We start from the raw sequence: 15680 nt of genomic DNA, 5'->3' as shown, positions 1-15680 counted from the left end.
GATGAGAGGAAATTCATGAATTGACGCTTAGAATGAATTCGGGTCCAGAAAAGCCAAACTGCTTCACAGGACGTGGCAGTTTAAAAGAATAAAGCGAAAGGAAAATGGCGGGTGCGATCATACTAGCACTAATGCACCGGATCCCATCAGAACTTCGAAGTTAAGCGTGCTTGGGCGACAGTAGTACTAGGATGGGTGACCCTAGGCCGGTCAACGGGTCGGGTCTAGACCCGGATCCGGATCGGATCCCTGAAATTTTTGCGGGTATGGGTAGGGATTTAATTCCGTTATCCGTATCCGGATCCGTTTTTTCAAACAAAAAAACGGGTCGGATACGGAATATAGTATTCCGACCCGTATTAGACCCGGATCCGGATATAAATGATTTAATAATTTATAAAAAATATATATTATCAATATAATTTGATTAGGATGATGTATTTGAGTAAAATCAATTTGATTTATTTTCTTATTTGGTTTTTTCTTTGCATTAGCTAGAAATTTGTTTACAAATATATCTTTTTCTCTTTTTTGTTAGAAATTATAAATTTTGGCAAATTTGTTCGGGTAGACCCGACCCGGATCCGAGACTCGCCGGGTCCGGATCCGGAACACAGAATAAAAGACCCGTCGGGTAAACGGGTCGGATCCGGGTCCGGGTCCGGAATAATGAATTCCGGCCCGGACCCGGCCCGTTGACACCCCTAGGTGACCCCCTGGGAAATCCTCGTGTTGCACCCCTCCCTTTTTTGTTTCGAAATCCAAATTTCCCATTCGTTCTTTATGCTGTAGTAATTTAGCTCCGTCGGAACGATTGCTTTATATTTTGCTTCTCATCGAAGCATGAAGGCGGATCTGAAGGCGCGAGACAAGTCAGGAACGGTACGGCTGGATCGAAGCCCGGATCGTCGGTCAAAGTTGTCGGCGCAAATGTATAAGCGCAAGCGTGAAGGATCAATTTCAGGATAATTGAGAGTTGCGCGACGAGGGAAAAAAAAATGGTGCAAATCAACAAGAAAAAAATGTAAAAGTAAATAAATAAAAGGATGAGGGGAAATTCTTGAATTGACGCTTAAAATGAATTCGGGTCCAGAAAAGCCACACTGCTTCACAGGACGGGGCAGTTTAAAAGAACAAAGCGAAAGGAACATGGCGGGTGCGATCATACCAGCACTAATGCACCGGATCCCATCAGAACTCCGAAGTTAAGCGTGCTTGGGCGAGAGTAGTACTAGGATGGGTGACCCCCTGGGAAGTCCTCGTGTTGCACCCCTCCCTTTTTTGTTTCGAAATCCAAATTTCCCCTTCGTTCTTTATGCTGTAGTAATTTAGCTCCGTCGGAACGATTGCTTTATATTTTGCTTCTTATCGAAGCATGAAGGCGGATCTGAAGGCGCGAGACAAGTCAGGAACGGTACGGCTGGATCGAAGCCCGGATCGTCGGTCAATGTTGTCGGCGCAAATGTATAAGCGCAAGCGTGAAGGATCAATTTCAGGATAATTGAGAGTTGTGCGACGAGTGAAAAAAAAGGTGCAAAGCAACAAGAAAAAAATATAAAAGTAAATAAATAAAAGGATGAGAGGAAATTCATGAATTGACGCTTAGAATGAATTCGGGTCCAGAAAAGCCAAACTGCTTCACAGGACGTGGCAGTTTAAAAGAATAAAGCGAAAGGAACATGGCGGGTGCGATCATACCAGCACTAATGCACCGGATCCCATCAGAACTCCGAAGTTAAGCGTGCTTGGGCGACAGTAGTACTAGGATGGGTGACCCTAGGCCTGTCAACGGGACGGGTCTAGACCCGGATCCGGATCGGATCCCTGAAATTTTTTCGGGTATGGGTAGGGATTTAATTCCGTTATCCGGATCCGGATCCGTTTTTTCAAACAAAAAAACGGGTCGGATACGGAATATAGTATTCCGACCCGTATTAGACCCGGATCCGGATATAAATGATTTAATAATTTATAAAAAATATATATTATCAATATAATTTGATTAGGATGATGTATTTGAGTAAAATCAATTTGATTTATTTTCTTATTTGGTTTTTTCTTTGCATTAGTTAGAAATTAGTTTACAAATATATCTTTTTCTCTTTTTTGTTAGAAATTATAAATTTTGGCAAATTTGTTCGGGTAGACCCGACCCGGATCCGAGACTCGCCGGGTCCGGATCCGGAACACAGAATAAAAGACCCGTCGGGTAAACGGGTCGGATCCGGGTCCGGGTCCGGAATAATGAATTCCGGCCCGGACCCGGCCCGTTGACACCCCTAGGTGACCCCCTGGGAAATCCTCGTGTTGCACCCCTCCCTTTTTTGTTTCGAAATCCAAATTTCCCCTTCGTTCTTTATGCTGTAGTAATTTAGCTCCGTCGGAACGATTGCTTTATATTTTGCTTCTCATCGAAGCATGAAGGCGGATCTGAAGGCGCGAGACAAGTCAGGAACGGTACGGCTGGATCGAAGCCCGGATCGTCGGTCAAAGTTGTCGGCGCAAATGTATAAGCGCAAGCGTGAAGGATCAATTTCAGGATAATTGAGAGTTGCGCGACGAGGGAAAAAAAAATGGTGCAAATCAACAAGAAAAAAATGTAAAAGTAAATAAATAAAAGGATGAGGGGAAATTCTTGAATTGACGCTTAAAATGAATTCGGGTCCAGAAAAGCCACACTGCTTCACAGGACGGGGCAGTTTAAAAGAATAAAGCGAAAGGAACATGGCGGGTGCGATCATACCAGCACTAATGCACCGGATCCCATCAGAACTCCGAAGTTAAGCGTGCTTGGGCGATAGTAGTACTAGGATGGGTGACCCCCTGGGAAGTCCTCGTGTTGCACCCCTCCCTTTTTTGTTTCGAAATCCAAATTTCCCCTTCGTTCTTTATGCTGTAGTAATTTAGCTCCGTCGGAACGATTGCTTTATATTTTGCTTCTTATCGAAGCATGAAGGCGGATCTGAAGGCGCGAGGAAAGTCAGGAACGGTACGGCTGGATCGAAGCCCGGATCGTCGGTCAATGTTGTCGGCGCAAATGTATAAGCGCAAGCGTGAAGGATCAATTTCAGGATAATTGAGAGTTGTGCGACGAGTGAAAAAAAAGGTGCAAAGCAACAAGAAAAAAATATAAAAGTAAATAAATAAAAGGATGACAGGAAATTCATGAATTGACGCTTAGAATGAATTCGGGTCCAGAAAAGCCAAACTGCTTCACAGGACGTGGCAGTTTAAAAGAATAAAGCGAAAGGAAAATGGCGGGTGCGATCATACTAGCACTAATGCACCGGATCCCATCAGAACTTCGAAGTTAAGCGTGCTTGGGCGACAGTAGTACTAGGATGGGTGACCCTAGGCCGGTCAACGGGTCGGGTCTAGACCCGGATCCGGATCGGATCCCTGAAATTTTTGCGGGTATGGGTAGGGATTTAATTCCGTTATCCGTATCCGGATCCGTTTTTTCAAACAAAAAAACGGGTCGGATACGGAATATAGTATTCCGACCCGTATTAGACCCGGATCCGGATATAAATGATTTAATAATTTATAAAAAATATATATTATCAATATAATTTGATTAGGATGATGTATTTGAGTAAAATCAATTTGATTTATTTTCTTATTTGGTTTTTTCTTTGCATTAGCTAGAAATTTGTTTACAAATATATCTTTTTCTCTTTTTTGTTAGAAATTATAAATTTTGGCAAATTTGTTCGGGTAGACCCGACCCGGATCCGAGACTCGCCGGGTCCGGATCCGGAACACAGAATAAAAGACCCGTCGGGTAAACGGGTCGGATCCGGGTCCGGGTCCGGAATAATGAATTCCGGCCCGGACCCGGCCCGTTGACACCCCTAGGTGACCCCCTGGGAAATCCTCGTGTTGCACCCCTCCCTTTTTTGTTTCGAAATCCAAATTTCCCCTTCGTTCTTTATGCTGTAGTAATTTAGCTCCGTCGGAACGATTGCTTTATATTTTGCTTCTCATCGAAGCATGAAGGCGGATCTGAAGGCGCGAGACAAGTCAGGAACGGTACGGCTGGATCGAAGCCCGGATCGTCGGTCAAAGTTGTCGGCGCAAATGTATAAGCGCAAGCGTGAAGGATCAATTTCAGGATAATTGAGAGTTGCGCGACGAGGGAAAAAAAAAATGGTGCAAATCAACAAGAAAAAAATGTAAAAGTAAATAAATAAAAGGATGAGGGAAAATTCTTGAATTGACGCTTAAAATGAATTCGGGTCCAGAAAAGCCACACTGCTTCACAGGACGGGGCAGTTTAAAAGAATAAAGCGAAAGGAACATGGCGGGTGCGATCATACCAGCACTAATGCACCGGATCCCATCAGAACTCCGAAGTTAAGCGTGCATGGGCGAGAGTAGTACTAGGATGGGTGACCCCCTGGGAAGTCCTCGTGTTGCACCCCTCCCTTTTTTGTTTCGAAATCCAAATTTCCCCTTCGTTCTTTATGCTGTAGTAATTTAGCTCCGTCGGAACGATTGCTTTATATTTTGCTTCTTATCGAAGCATGAAGGCGGATCTGAAGGCGCGAGACAAGTCAGGAACGGTACGGCTGGATCGAAGCCCGGATCGTCGGTCAATGTTGTCGGCGCAAATGTATAAGCGCAAGCGTGAAGGATCAATTTCAGGATAATTGAGAGTTGTGCGACGAGTGAAAAAAAAGGTGCAAAGCAACAAGAAAAAAATATAAAAGTAAATAAATAAAAGGATGAGAGGAAATTCATGAATTGACGCTTAGAATGAATTCGGGTCCAGAAAAGCCAAACTGCTTCACAGGACGTGGCAGTTTAAAAGAATAAAGCGAAAGGAAAATGGCGGGTGCGATCATACTAGCACTAATGCACCGGATCCCATCAGAACTTCGAAGTTAAGCGTGCTTGGGCGACAGTAGTACTAGGATGGGTGACCCTAGGCCGGTCAACGGGTCGGGTCTAGACCCGGATCCGGATCGGATCCCTGAAATTTTTGCGGGTATGGGTAGGGATTTAATTCCGTTATCCGTATCCGGATCCGTTTTTTCAAACAAAAAAACGGGTCGGATACGGAATATAGTATTCCGACCCGTATTAGACCCGGATCCGGATATAAATGATTTAATAATTTATAAAAAATATATATTATCAATATAATTTGATTAGGATGATGTATTTGAGTAAAATCAATTTGATTTATTTTCTTATTTGGTTTTTTCTTTGCATTAGCTAGAAATTTGTTTACAAATATATCTTTTTCTCTTTTTTGTTAGAAATTATAAATTTTGGCAAATTTGTTCGGGTAGACCCGACCCGGATCCGAGACTCGCCGGGTCCGGATCCGGAACACAGAATAAAAGACCCGTCGGGTAAACGGGTCGGATCCGGGTCCGGGTCCGGAATAATGAATTCCGGCCCGGACCCGGCCCGTTGACACCCCTAGGTGACCCCCTGGGAAATCCTCGTGTTGCACCCCTCCCTTTTTTGTTTCGAAATCCAAATTTCCCATTCGTTCTTTATGCTGTAGTAATTTAGCTCCGTCGGAACGATTGCTTTATATTTTGCTTCTCATCGAAGCATGAAGGCGGATCTGAAGGCGCGAGACAAGTCAGGAACGGTACGGCTGGATCGAAGCCCGGATCGTCGGTCAAAGTTGTCGGCGCAAATGTATAAGCGCAAGCGTGAAGGATCAATTTCAGGATAATTGAGAGTTGCGCGACGAGGGAAAAAAAAATGGTGCAAATCAACAAGAAAAAAATGTAAAAGTAAATAAATAAAAGGATGAGGGGAAATTCTTGAATTGACGCTTAAAATGAATTCGGGTCCAGAAAAGCCACACTGCTTCACAGGACGGGGCAGTTTAAAAGAATAAAGCGAAAGGAACATGGCGGGTGCGATCATACCAGCACTAATGCACCGGATCCCATCAGAACTCCGAAGTTAAGCGTGCTTGGGCGAGAGTAGTACTAGGATGGGTGACCCCCTGGGAAGTCCTCGTGTTGCACCCCTCCCTTTTTTGTTTCGAAATCCAAATTTCCCCTTCGTTCTTTATGCTGTAGTAATTTAGCTCCGTCGGAACGATTGCTTTATATTTTGCTTCTTATCGAAGCATGAAGGCGGATCTGAAGGCGCGAGACAAGTCAGGAACGGTACAGCTGGATCGAAGCCCAGATCGTCGGTCAAAGTTGTCGGCGCAAATGCATAAGCGCAAGCGTGAAGGATCAATTTCAGGATAATTGAGAGTTGTGCGACGAGGGAAAAAAAAGGTGCAAAGCAACAAGAAAAAAATATAAAAGTAAATAAATAAAAGGATGAGAGGAAATTCATGAATTGACGCTTAGAATGAATTCGGGTCCAGAAAAGCCAAACTGCTTCACAGGACGTGGCAGTTTAAAAGAATAAAGCGAAAGGAACATGGCGGGTGCGATCATACCAGCACTAATGCACCGGATCCCATCAGAACTCCGAAGTTAAGCGTGCTTGGGCGACAGTAGTACTAGGATGGGTGACCCTAGGCCTGTCAACGGGTCGGGTCTAGACCCGGATCTGGATCGGATCCCTGAAATTTTTTCGGGTATGGGTAGGGATTTAATTCCGTTATCCGGATCCGGATCCGTTTTTTCAAACAAAAAAACGGGTCGGATACGGAATATAGTATTCCGACCCGTATTAGACCCGGATCCGGATATAAATGATTTAATAATTTATAAAAAATATATATTATCAATATAATTTGATTAGGATGATGTATTTGAGTAAAATCAATTTGATTTATTTTCTTATTTGGTTTTTTCTTTGCATTAGTTAGAAATTAGTTTACAAATATATCTTTTTCTCTTTTTTGTTAGAAATTATAAATTTTGGCAAATTTGTTCGGGTAGACCCGACCCGGATCCGAGACTCGCCGGATCCGGATCCGGAACACAGAATAAAAGACCCGTCGGGTAAACGGGTCGGATCCGGGTCCGGGTCCGGAATAATGAATTCCGGCCCGGACCCGGCCCGTTGACACCCCTAGGTGACCCCCTGGGAAATCCTCGTGTTGCACCCCTCCCTTTTTTGTTTCGAAATCCAAATTTCCCCTTCGTTCTTTATGCTGTAGTAATTTAGCTCCGTCGGAACGATTGCTTTATATTTTGCTTCTCATCGAAGCATGAAGGCGGATCTGAAGGCGCGAGACAAGTCAGGAACGGTACGGCTGGATCGAAGCCCGGATCGTCGGTCAAAGTTGTCGGCGCAAATGTATAAGCGCAAGCGTGAAGGATCAATTTCAGGATAATTGAGAGTTGCGCGACGAGGGAAAAAAAAAATGGTGCAAATCAACAAGAAAAAAATGTAAAAGTAAATAAATAAAAGGATGAGGGAAAATTCTTGAATTGACGCTTAAAATGAATTCGGGTCCAGAAAAGCCACACTGCTTCACAGGACGGGGCAGTTTAAAAGAATAAAGCGAAAGGAACATGGCGGGTGCGATCATACCAGCACTAATGCACCGGATCCCATCAGAACTCCGAAGTTAAGCGTGCATGGGCGAGAGTAGTACTAGGATGGGTGACCCCCTGGGAAGTCCTCGTGTTGCACCCCTCCCTTTTTTGTTTCGAAATCCAAATTTCCCCTTCGTTCTTTATGCTGTAGTAATTTAGCTCCGTCGGAACGATTGCTTTATATTTTGCTTCTTATCGAAGCATGAAGGCGGATCTGAAGGCGCGAGACAAGTCAGGAACGGTACGGCTGGATCGAAGCCCGGATCGTCGGTCAATGTTGTCGGCGCAAATGTATAAGCGCAAGCGTGAAGGATCAATTTCAGGATAATTGAGAGTTGTGCGACGAGTGAAAAAAAAGGTGCAAAGCAACAAGAAAAAAATATAAAAGTAAATAAATAAAAGGATGACAGGAAATTCATGAATTGACGCTTAGAATGAATTCGGGTCCAGAAAAGCCAAACTGCTTCACAGGACGTGGCAGTTTAAAAGAATAAAGCGAAAGGAAAATGGCGGGTGCGATCATACTAGCACTAATGCACCGGATCCCATCAGAACTTCGAAGTTAAGCGTGCTTGGGCGACAGTAGTACTAGGATGGGTGACCCTAGGCCGGTCAACGGGTCGGGTCTAGACCCGGATCCGGATCGGATCCCTGAAATTTTTGCGGGTATGGGTAGGGATTTAATTCCGTTATCCGTATCCGGATCCGTTTTTTCAAACAAAAAAACGGGTCGGATACGGAATATAGTATTCCGACCCGTATTAGACCCGGATCCGGATATAAATGATTTAATAATTTATAAAAAATATATATTATCAATATAATTTGATTAGGATGATGTATTTGAGTAAAATCAATTTGATTTATTTTCTTATTTGGTTTTTTCTTTGCATTAGCTAGAAATTTGTTTACAAATATATCTTTTTCTCTTTTTTGTTAGAAATTATAAATTTTGGCAAATTTGTTCGGGTAGACCCGACCCGGATCCGAGACTCGCCGGGTCCGGATCCGGAACACAGAATAAAAGACCCGTCGGGTAAACGGGTCGGATCCGGGTCCGGGTCCGGAATAATGAATTCCGGCCCGGACCCGGCCCGTTGACACCCCTAGGTGACCCCCTGGGAAATCCTCGTGTTGCACCCCTCCCTTTTTTGTTTCGAAATCCAAATTTCCCCTTCGTTCTTTATGCTGTAGTAATTTAGCTCCGTCGGAACGATTGCTTTATATTTTGCTTCTCATCGAAGCATGAAGGCGGATCTGAAGGCGCGAGACAAGTCAGGAACGGTACGGCTGGATCGAAGCCCGGATCGTCGGTCAAAGTTGTCGGCGCAAATGTATAAGCGCAAGCGTGAAGGATCAATTTCAGGATAATTGAGAGTTGCGCGACGAGGGAAAAAAAAAATGGTGCAAATCAACAAGAAAAAAATGTAAAAGTAAATAAATAAAAGGATGAGGGAAAATTCTTGAATTGACGCTTAAAATGAATTCGGGTCCAGAAAAGCCACACTGCTTCACAGGACGGGGCAGTTTAAAAGAATAAAGCGAAAGGAACATGGCGGGTGCGATCATACCAGCACTAATGCACCGGATCCCATCAGAACTCCGAAGTTAAGCGTGCATGGGCGAGAGTAGTACTAGGATGGGTGACCCCCTGGGAAGTCCTCGTGTTGCACCCCTCCCTTTTTTGTTTCGAAATCCAAATTTCCCCTTCGTTCTTTATGCTGTAGTAATTTAGCTCCGTCGGAACGATTGCTTTATATTTTGCTTCTTATCGAAGCATGAAGGCGGATCTGAAGGCGCGAGACAAGTCAGGAACGGTACGGCTGGATCGAAGCCCGGATCGTCGGTCAATGTTGTCGGCGCAAATGTATAAGCGCAAGCGTGAAGGATCAATTTCAGGATAATTGAGAGTTGTGCGACGAGTGAAAAAAAAGGTGCAAAGCAACAAGAAAAAAATATAAAAGTAAATAAATAAAAGGATGAGAGGAAATTCATGAATTGACGCTTAGAATGAATTCGGGTCCAGAAAAGCCAAACTGCTTCACAGGACGTGGCAGTTTAAAAGAATAAAGCGAAAGGAAAATGGCGGGTGCGATCATACTAGCACTAATGCACCGGATCCCATCAGAACTTCGAAGTTAAGCGTGCTTGGGCGACAGTAGTACTAGGATGGGTGACCCTAGGCCGGTCAACGGGTCGGGTCTAGACCCGGATCCGGATCGGATCCCTGAAATTTTTGCGGGTATGGGTAGGGATTTAATTCCGTTATCCGTATCCGGATCCGTTTTTTCAAACAAAAAAACGGGTCGGATACGGAATATAGTATTCCGACCCGTATTAGACCCGGATCCGGATATAAATGATTTAATAATTTATAAAAAATATATATTATCAATATAATTTGATTAGGATGATGTATTTGAGTAAAATCAATTTGATTTATTTTCTTATTTGGTTTTTTCTTTGCATTAGCTAGAAATTTGTTTACAAATATATCTTTTTCTCTTTTTTGTTAGAAATTATAAATTTTGGCAAATTTGTTCGGGTAGACCCGACCCGGATCCGAGACTCGCCGGGTCCGGATCCGGAACACAGAATAAAAGACCCGTCGGGTAAACGGGTCGGATCCGGGTCCGGGTCCGGAATAATGAATTCCGGCCCGGACCCGGCCCGTTGACACCCCTAGGTGACCCCCTGGGAAATCCTCGTGTTGCACCCCTCCCTTTTTTGTTTCGAAATCCAAATTTCCCATTCGTTCTTTATGCTGTAGTAATTTAGCTCCGTCGGAACGATTGCTTTATATTTTGCTTCTCATCGAAGCATGAAGGCGGATCTGAAGGCGCGAGACAAGTCAGGAACGGTACGGCTGGATCGAAGCCCGGATCGTCGGTCAAAGTTGTCGGCGCAAATGTATAAGCGCAAGCGTGAAGGATCAATTTCAGGATAATTGAGAGTTGCGCGACGAGGGAAAAAAAAATGGTGCAAATCAACAAGAAAAAAATGTAAAAGTAAATAAATAAAAGGATGAGGGGAAATTCTTGAATTGACGCTTAAAATGAATTCGGGTCCAGAAAAGCCACACTGCTTCACAGGACGGGGCAGTTTAAAAGAATAAAGCGAAAGGAACATGGCGGGTGCGATCATACCAGCACTAATGCACCGGATCCCATCAGAACTCCGAAGTTAAGCGTGCTTGGGCGAGAGTAGTACTAGGATGGGTGACCCCCTGGGAAGTCCTCGTGTTGCACCCCTCCCTTTTTTGTTTCGAAATCCAAATTTCCCCTTCGTTCTTTATGCTGTAGTAATTTAGCTCCGTCGGAACGATTGCTTTATATTTTGCTTCTTATCGAAGCATGAAGGCGGATCTGAAGGCGCGAGACAAGTCAGGAACGGTACAGCTGGATCGAAGCCCAGATCGTCGGTCAAAGTTGTCGGCGCAAATGCATAAGCGCAAGCGTGAAGGATCAATTTCAGGATAATTGAGAGTTGTGCGACGAGGGAAAAAAAAGGTGCAAAGCAACAAGAAAAAAATATAAAAGTAAATAAATAAAAGGATGAGAGGAAATTCATGAATTGACGCTTAGAATGAATTCGGGTCCAGAAAAGCCAAACTGCTTCACAGGACGTGGCAGTTTAAAAGAATAAAGCGAAAGGAACATGGCGGGTGCGATCATACCAGCACTAATGCACCGGATCCCATCAGAACTCCGAAGTTAAGCGTGCTTGGGCGACAGTAGTACTAGGATGGGTGACCCTAGGCCTGTCAACGGGTCGGGTCTAGACCCGGATCTGGATCGGATCCCTGAAATTTTTTCGGGTATGGGTAGGGATTTAATTCCGTTATCCGGATCCGGATCCGTTTTTTCAAACAAAAAAACGGGTCGGATACGGAATATAGTATTCCGACCCGTATTAGACCCGGATCCGGATATAAATGATTTAATAATTTATAAAAAATATATATTATCAATATAATTTGATTAGGATGATGTATTTGAGTAAAATCAATTTGATTTATTTTCTTATTTGGTTTTTTCTTTGCATTAGTTAGAAATTAGTTTACAAATATATCTTTTTCTCTTTTTTGTTAGAAATTATAAATTTTGGCAAATTTGTTCGGGTAGACCCGACCCGGATCCGAGACTCGCCGGATCCGGATCCGGAACACAGAATAAAAGACCCGTCGGGTAAACGGGTCGGATCCGGGTCCGGGTCCGGAATAATGAATTCCGGCCCGGACCCGGCCCGTTGACACCCCTAGGTGACCCCCTGGGAAATCCTCGTGTTGCACCCCTCCCTTTTTTGTTTCGAAATCCAAATTTCCCCTTCGTTCTTTATGCTGTAGTAATTTAGCTCCGTCGGAACGATTGCTTTATATTTTGCTTCTCATCGAAGCATGAAGGCGGATCTGAAGGCGCGAGACAAGTCAGGAACGGTACGGCTGGATCGAAGCCCGGATCGTCGGTCAAAGTTGTCGGCGCAAATGTATAAGCGCAAGCGTGAAGGATCAATTTCAGGATAATTGAGAGTTGCGCGACGAGGGAAAAAAAAAATGGTGCAAATCAACAAGAAAAAAATGTAAAAGTAAATAAATAAAAGGATGAGGGAAAATTCTTGAATTGACGCTTAAAATGAATTCGGGTCCAGAAAAGCCACACTGCTTCACAGGACGGGGCAGTTTAAAAGAATAAAGCGAAAGGAACATGGCGGGTGCGATCATACCAGCACTAATGCACCGGATCCCATCAGAACTCCGAAGTTAAGCGTGCATGGGCGAGAGTAGTACTAGGATGGGTGACCCCCTGGGAAGTCCTCGTGTTGCACCCCTCCCTTTTTTGTTTCGAAATCCAAATTTCCCCTTCGTTCTTTATGCTGTAGTAATTTAGCTCCGTCGGAACGATTGCTTTATATTTTGCTTCTTATCGAAGCATGAAGGCGGATCTGAAGGCGCGAGACAAGTCAGGAACGGTACGGCTGGATCGAAGCCCGGATCGTCGGTCAATGTTGTCGGCGCAAATGTATAAGCGCAAGCGTGAAGGATCAATTTCAGGATAATTGAGAGTTGTGCGACGAGTGAAAAAAAAGGTGCAAAGCAACAAGAAAAAAAATATAAAAGTAAATAAATAAAAGGATGAGAGGAAATTCATGAATTGACGCTTAGAATGAATTCGGGTCCAGAAAAGCCAAACTGCTTCACAGGACGTGGCAGTTTAAAAGAATAAAGCGAAAGGAACATGGCGGGTGCGATCATACCAGCACTAATGCACCGGATCCCATCAGAACTCCGAAGTTAAGCGTGCTTGGGCGACAGTAGTACTAGGATGGGTGACCCTAGGCCTGTCAACGGGACGGGTCTAGACCCGGATCCGGATCGGATCCCTGAAATTTTTTCGGGTATGGGTAGGGATTTAATTCCGTTATCCGGATCCGGATCCGTTTTTTCAAACAAAAAAACGGGTCGGATACGGAATATAGTATTCCGACCCGTATTAGACCCGGATCCGGATATAAATGATTTAATAATTTATAAAAAATATATATTATCAATATAATTTGATTAGGATGATGTATTTGAGTAAAATCAATTTGATTTATTTTCTTATTTGGTTTTTTCTTTGCATTAGTTAGAAATTAGTTTACAAATATATCTTTTTCTCTTTTTTGTTAGAAATTATAAATTTTGGCAAATTTGTTCGGGTAGACCCGACCCGGATCCGAGACTCGCCGGGTCCGGATCCGGAACACAGAATAAAAGACCCGTCGGGTAAACGGGTCGGATCCGGGTCCGGGTCCGGAATAATGAATTCCGGCCCGGACCCGGCCCGTTGACACCCCTAGGTGACCCCCTGGGAAATCCTCGTGTTGCACCCCTCCCTTTTTTGTTTCGAAATCCAAATTTCCCCTTCGTTCTTTATGCTGTAGTAATTTAGCTCCGTCGGAACGATTGCTTTATATTTTGCTTCTCATCGAAGCATGAAGGCGGATCTGAAGGCGCGAGACAAGTCAGGAACGGTACGGCTGGATCGAAGCCCGGATCGTCGGTCAAAGTTGTCGGCGCAAATGTATAAGCGCAAGCGTGAAGGATCAATTTCAGGATAATTGAGAGTTGCGCGACGAGGGAAAAAAAAAATGGTGCAAATCAACAAGAAAAAAATGTAAAAGTAAATAAATAAAAGGATGAGGGAAAATTCTTGAATTGACGCTTAAAATGAATTCGGGTCCAGAAAAGCCACACTGCTTCACAGGACGGGGCAGTTTAAAAGAATAAAGCGAAAGGAACATGGCGGGTGCGATCATACCAGCACTAATGCACCGGATCCCATCAGAACTCCGAAGTTAAGCGTGCATGGGCGAGAGTAGTACTAGGATGGGTGACCCCCTGGGAAGTCCTCGTGTTGCACCCCTCCCTTTTTTGTTTCGAAATCCAAATTTCCCCTTCGTTCTTTATGCTGTAGTAATTTAGCTCCGTCGGAACGATTGCTTTATATTTTGCTTCTTATCGAAGCATGAAGGCGGATCTGAAGGCGCGAGACAAGTCAGGAACGGTACGGCTGGATCGAAGCCCGGATCGTCGGTCAATGTTGTCGGCGCAAATGTATAAGCGCAAGCGTGAAGGATCAATTTCAGGATAATTGAGAGTTGTGCGACGAGTGAAAAAAAAGGTGCAAAGCAACAAGAAAAAAAATATAAAAGTAAATAAATAAAAGGATGAGAGGAAATTCATGAATTGACGCTTAGAATGAATTCGGGTCCAGAAAAGCCAAACTGCTTCACAGGACGTGGCAGTTTAAAAGAATAAAGCGAAAGGAACATGGCGGGTGCGATCATACCAGCACTAATGCACCGGATCCCATCAGAACTCCGAAGTTAAGCGTGCTTGGGCGACAGTAGTACTAGGATGGGTGACCCTAGGCCTGTCAACGGGACGGGTCTAGACCCGGATCCGGATCGGATCCCTGAAATTTTTTCGGGTATGGGTAGGGATTTAATTCCGTTATCCGGATCCGGATCCGTTTTTTCAAACAAAAAAACGGGTCGGATACGGAATATAGTATTCCGACCCGTATTAGACCCGGATCCGGATATAAATGATTTAATAATTTATAAAAAATATATATTATCAATATAATTTGATTAGGATGATGTATTTGAGTAAAATCAATTTGATTTATTTTCTTATTTGGTTTTTTCTTTGCATTAGTTAGAAATTAGTTTACAAATATATCTTTTTCTCTTTTTTGTTAGAAATTATAAATTTTGGCAAATTTGTTCGGGTAGACCCGACCCGGATCCGAGACTCGCCGGGTCCGGATCCGGAACACAGAATAAAAGACCCGTCGGGTAAACGGGTCGGATCCGGGTCCGGGTCCGGAATAATGAATTCCGGCCCGGACCCGGCCCGTTGACACCCCTAGGTGACCCCCTGGGAAATCCTCGTGTTGCACCCCTCCCTTTTTTGTTTCGAAATCCAAATTTCCCCTTCGTTCTTTATGCTGTAGTAATTTAGCTCCGTCGGAACGATTGCTTTATATTTTGCTTCTCATCGAAGCATGAAGGCGGATCTGAAGGCGCGAGACAAGTCAGGAACGGTACGGCTGGATCGAAGCCCGGATCGTCGGTCAAAGTTGTCGGCGCAAATGTATAAGCGCAAGCGTGAAGGATCAATTTCAGGATAATTGAGAGTTGCGCGACGAGGGAAAAAAAAAATGGTGCAAATCAACAAGAAAAAAATGTAAAAGTAAATAAATAAAAGGATGAGGGAAAATTCTTGAATTGACGCTTAAAATGAATTCGGGTCCAGAAAAGCCACACTGCTTCACAGGACGGGGCAGTTTAAAAGAATAAAGCGAAAGGAACATGGCGGGTGCGATCATACCAGCACTAATGCACCGGATCCCATCAGAACTCCGAAGTTAAGCGTGCATGGGCGAGAGTAGTACTAGGATGGGTGACCCCCTGGGAAGTCCTCGTGTTGCACCCCTCCCTTTTTTGTTTCGAAATCCAAATTTCCCCTTCGTTCTTTATGCTGTAGTAATTTAGCTCCGTCGGAACGATTGCTTTATATTTTGCTTCTTATCGAAGCATGAAGGCGGATCTGAAGGCGCGAGACAAGTCAGGAACGGTACGGCTGGATCGAAGCCCGGATCGTCGGTCAATGTTGTCGGCGCAAATGTATAAGCGCAAGCGTGAAGGATCAATTTCAGG

At 44.1% G+C, this 15680-nt stretch overlaps 10 non-coding genes and 10 pseudogenes across 10 annotated transcripts; all 20 read left to right on the top strand.

Moving 5' to 3' along the window:
* Positions 1-109: 109 nt before the first annotated feature.
* Positions 110-227, top strand: LOC140020509 (5S ribosomal RNA; annotated as a pseudogene).
* A 927-nt stretch (positions 228-1154) lies between these two features.
* Positions 1155-1273, top strand: LOC140020878 (5S ribosomal RNA). Its single transcript, XR_011824848.1, has one exon. It is a non-coding gene; the product is annotated as a 5S ribosomal RNA (ribosomal RNA).
* A 411-nt stretch (positions 1274-1684) lies between these two features.
* On the top strand, positions 1685-1807 carry LOC140020123 (5S ribosomal RNA; annotated as a pseudogene).
* Positions 1808-2729: 922 nt separating this feature from the next.
* On the top strand, positions 2730-2848 carry LOC140017852 (5S ribosomal RNA). Its single transcript, XR_011824158.1, has one exon. It is a non-coding gene; the product is annotated as a 5S ribosomal RNA (ribosomal RNA).
* Positions 2849-3259: 411 nt separating this feature from the next.
* LOC140020508 (5S ribosomal RNA) lies at positions 3260-3377 on the top strand (annotated as a pseudogene).
* Positions 3378-4305: 928 nt separating this feature from the next.
* LOC140017558 (5S ribosomal RNA) lies at positions 4306-4424 on the top strand. Its single transcript, XR_011823866.1, has one exon. It is a non-coding gene; the product is annotated as a 5S ribosomal RNA (ribosomal RNA).
* Positions 4425-4835: 411 nt separating this feature from the next.
* LOC140020507 (5S ribosomal RNA) lies at positions 4836-4953 on the top strand (annotated as a pseudogene).
* Positions 4954-5880: 927 nt separating this feature from the next.
* On the top strand, positions 5881-5999 carry LOC140020876 (5S ribosomal RNA). The gene has a single exon (XR_011824846.1). It is a non-coding gene; the product is annotated as a 5S ribosomal RNA (ribosomal RNA).
* Positions 6000-6410: 411 nt separating this feature from the next.
* On the top strand, positions 6411-6528 carry LOC140018889 (5S ribosomal RNA; annotated as a pseudogene).
* A 928-nt stretch (positions 6529-7456) lies between these two features.
* LOC140017557 (5S ribosomal RNA) lies at positions 7457-7575 on the top strand. The gene has a single exon (XR_011823865.1). It is a non-coding gene; the product is annotated as a 5S ribosomal RNA (ribosomal RNA).
* A 411-nt stretch (positions 7576-7986) lies between these two features.
* On the top strand, positions 7987-8104 carry LOC140020506 (5S ribosomal RNA; annotated as a pseudogene).
* A 928-nt stretch (positions 8105-9032) lies between these two features.
* Positions 9033-9151, top strand: LOC140017556 (5S ribosomal RNA). The gene has a single exon (XR_011823864.1). It is a non-coding gene; the product is annotated as a 5S ribosomal RNA (ribosomal RNA).
* A 411-nt stretch (positions 9152-9562) lies between these two features.
* LOC140020505 (5S ribosomal RNA) lies at positions 9563-9680 on the top strand (annotated as a pseudogene).
* Positions 9681-10607: 927 nt separating this feature from the next.
* Positions 10608-10726, top strand: LOC140020875 (5S ribosomal RNA). Its single transcript, XR_011824845.1, has one exon. It is a non-coding gene; the product is annotated as a 5S ribosomal RNA (ribosomal RNA).
* Positions 10727-11137: 411 nt separating this feature from the next.
* Positions 11138-11255, top strand: LOC140018888 (5S ribosomal RNA; annotated as a pseudogene).
* A 928-nt stretch (positions 11256-12183) lies between these two features.
* Positions 12184-12302, top strand: LOC140017555 (5S ribosomal RNA). Its single transcript, XR_011823863.1, has one exon. It is a non-coding gene; the product is annotated as a 5S ribosomal RNA (ribosomal RNA).
* Positions 12303-12714: 412 nt separating this feature from the next.
* On the top strand, positions 12715-12837 carry LOC140020122 (5S ribosomal RNA; annotated as a pseudogene).
* Positions 12838-13760: 923 nt separating this feature from the next.
* Positions 13761-13879, top strand: LOC140017554 (5S ribosomal RNA). The gene has a single exon (XR_011823862.1). It is a non-coding gene; the product is annotated as a 5S ribosomal RNA (ribosomal RNA).
* Positions 13880-14291: 412 nt separating this feature from the next.
* On the top strand, positions 14292-14414 carry LOC140020121 (5S ribosomal RNA; annotated as a pseudogene).
* A 923-nt stretch (positions 14415-15337) lies between these two features.
* LOC140017552 (5S ribosomal RNA) lies at positions 15338-15456 on the top strand. The gene has a single exon (XR_011823860.1). It is a non-coding gene; the product is annotated as a 5S ribosomal RNA (ribosomal RNA).
* Positions 15457-15680: the final 224 nt, after the last annotated feature.

The sequence above is a fragment of the Coffea arabica genome, chromosome 11c (assembly GCF_036785885.1).
Source record: "Coffea arabica cultivar ET-39 chromosome 11c, Coffea Arabica ET-39 HiFi, whole genome shotgun sequence".
NCBI classification, from domain to species: Eukaryota; Viridiplantae; Streptophyta; class Magnoliopsida; order Gentianales; family Rubiaceae; genus Coffea; species Coffea arabica.
The sequence above is the reverse complement of the archived record's forward strand: the minus strand, read 5'-3'. Positions and strand labels throughout refer to the sequence as shown.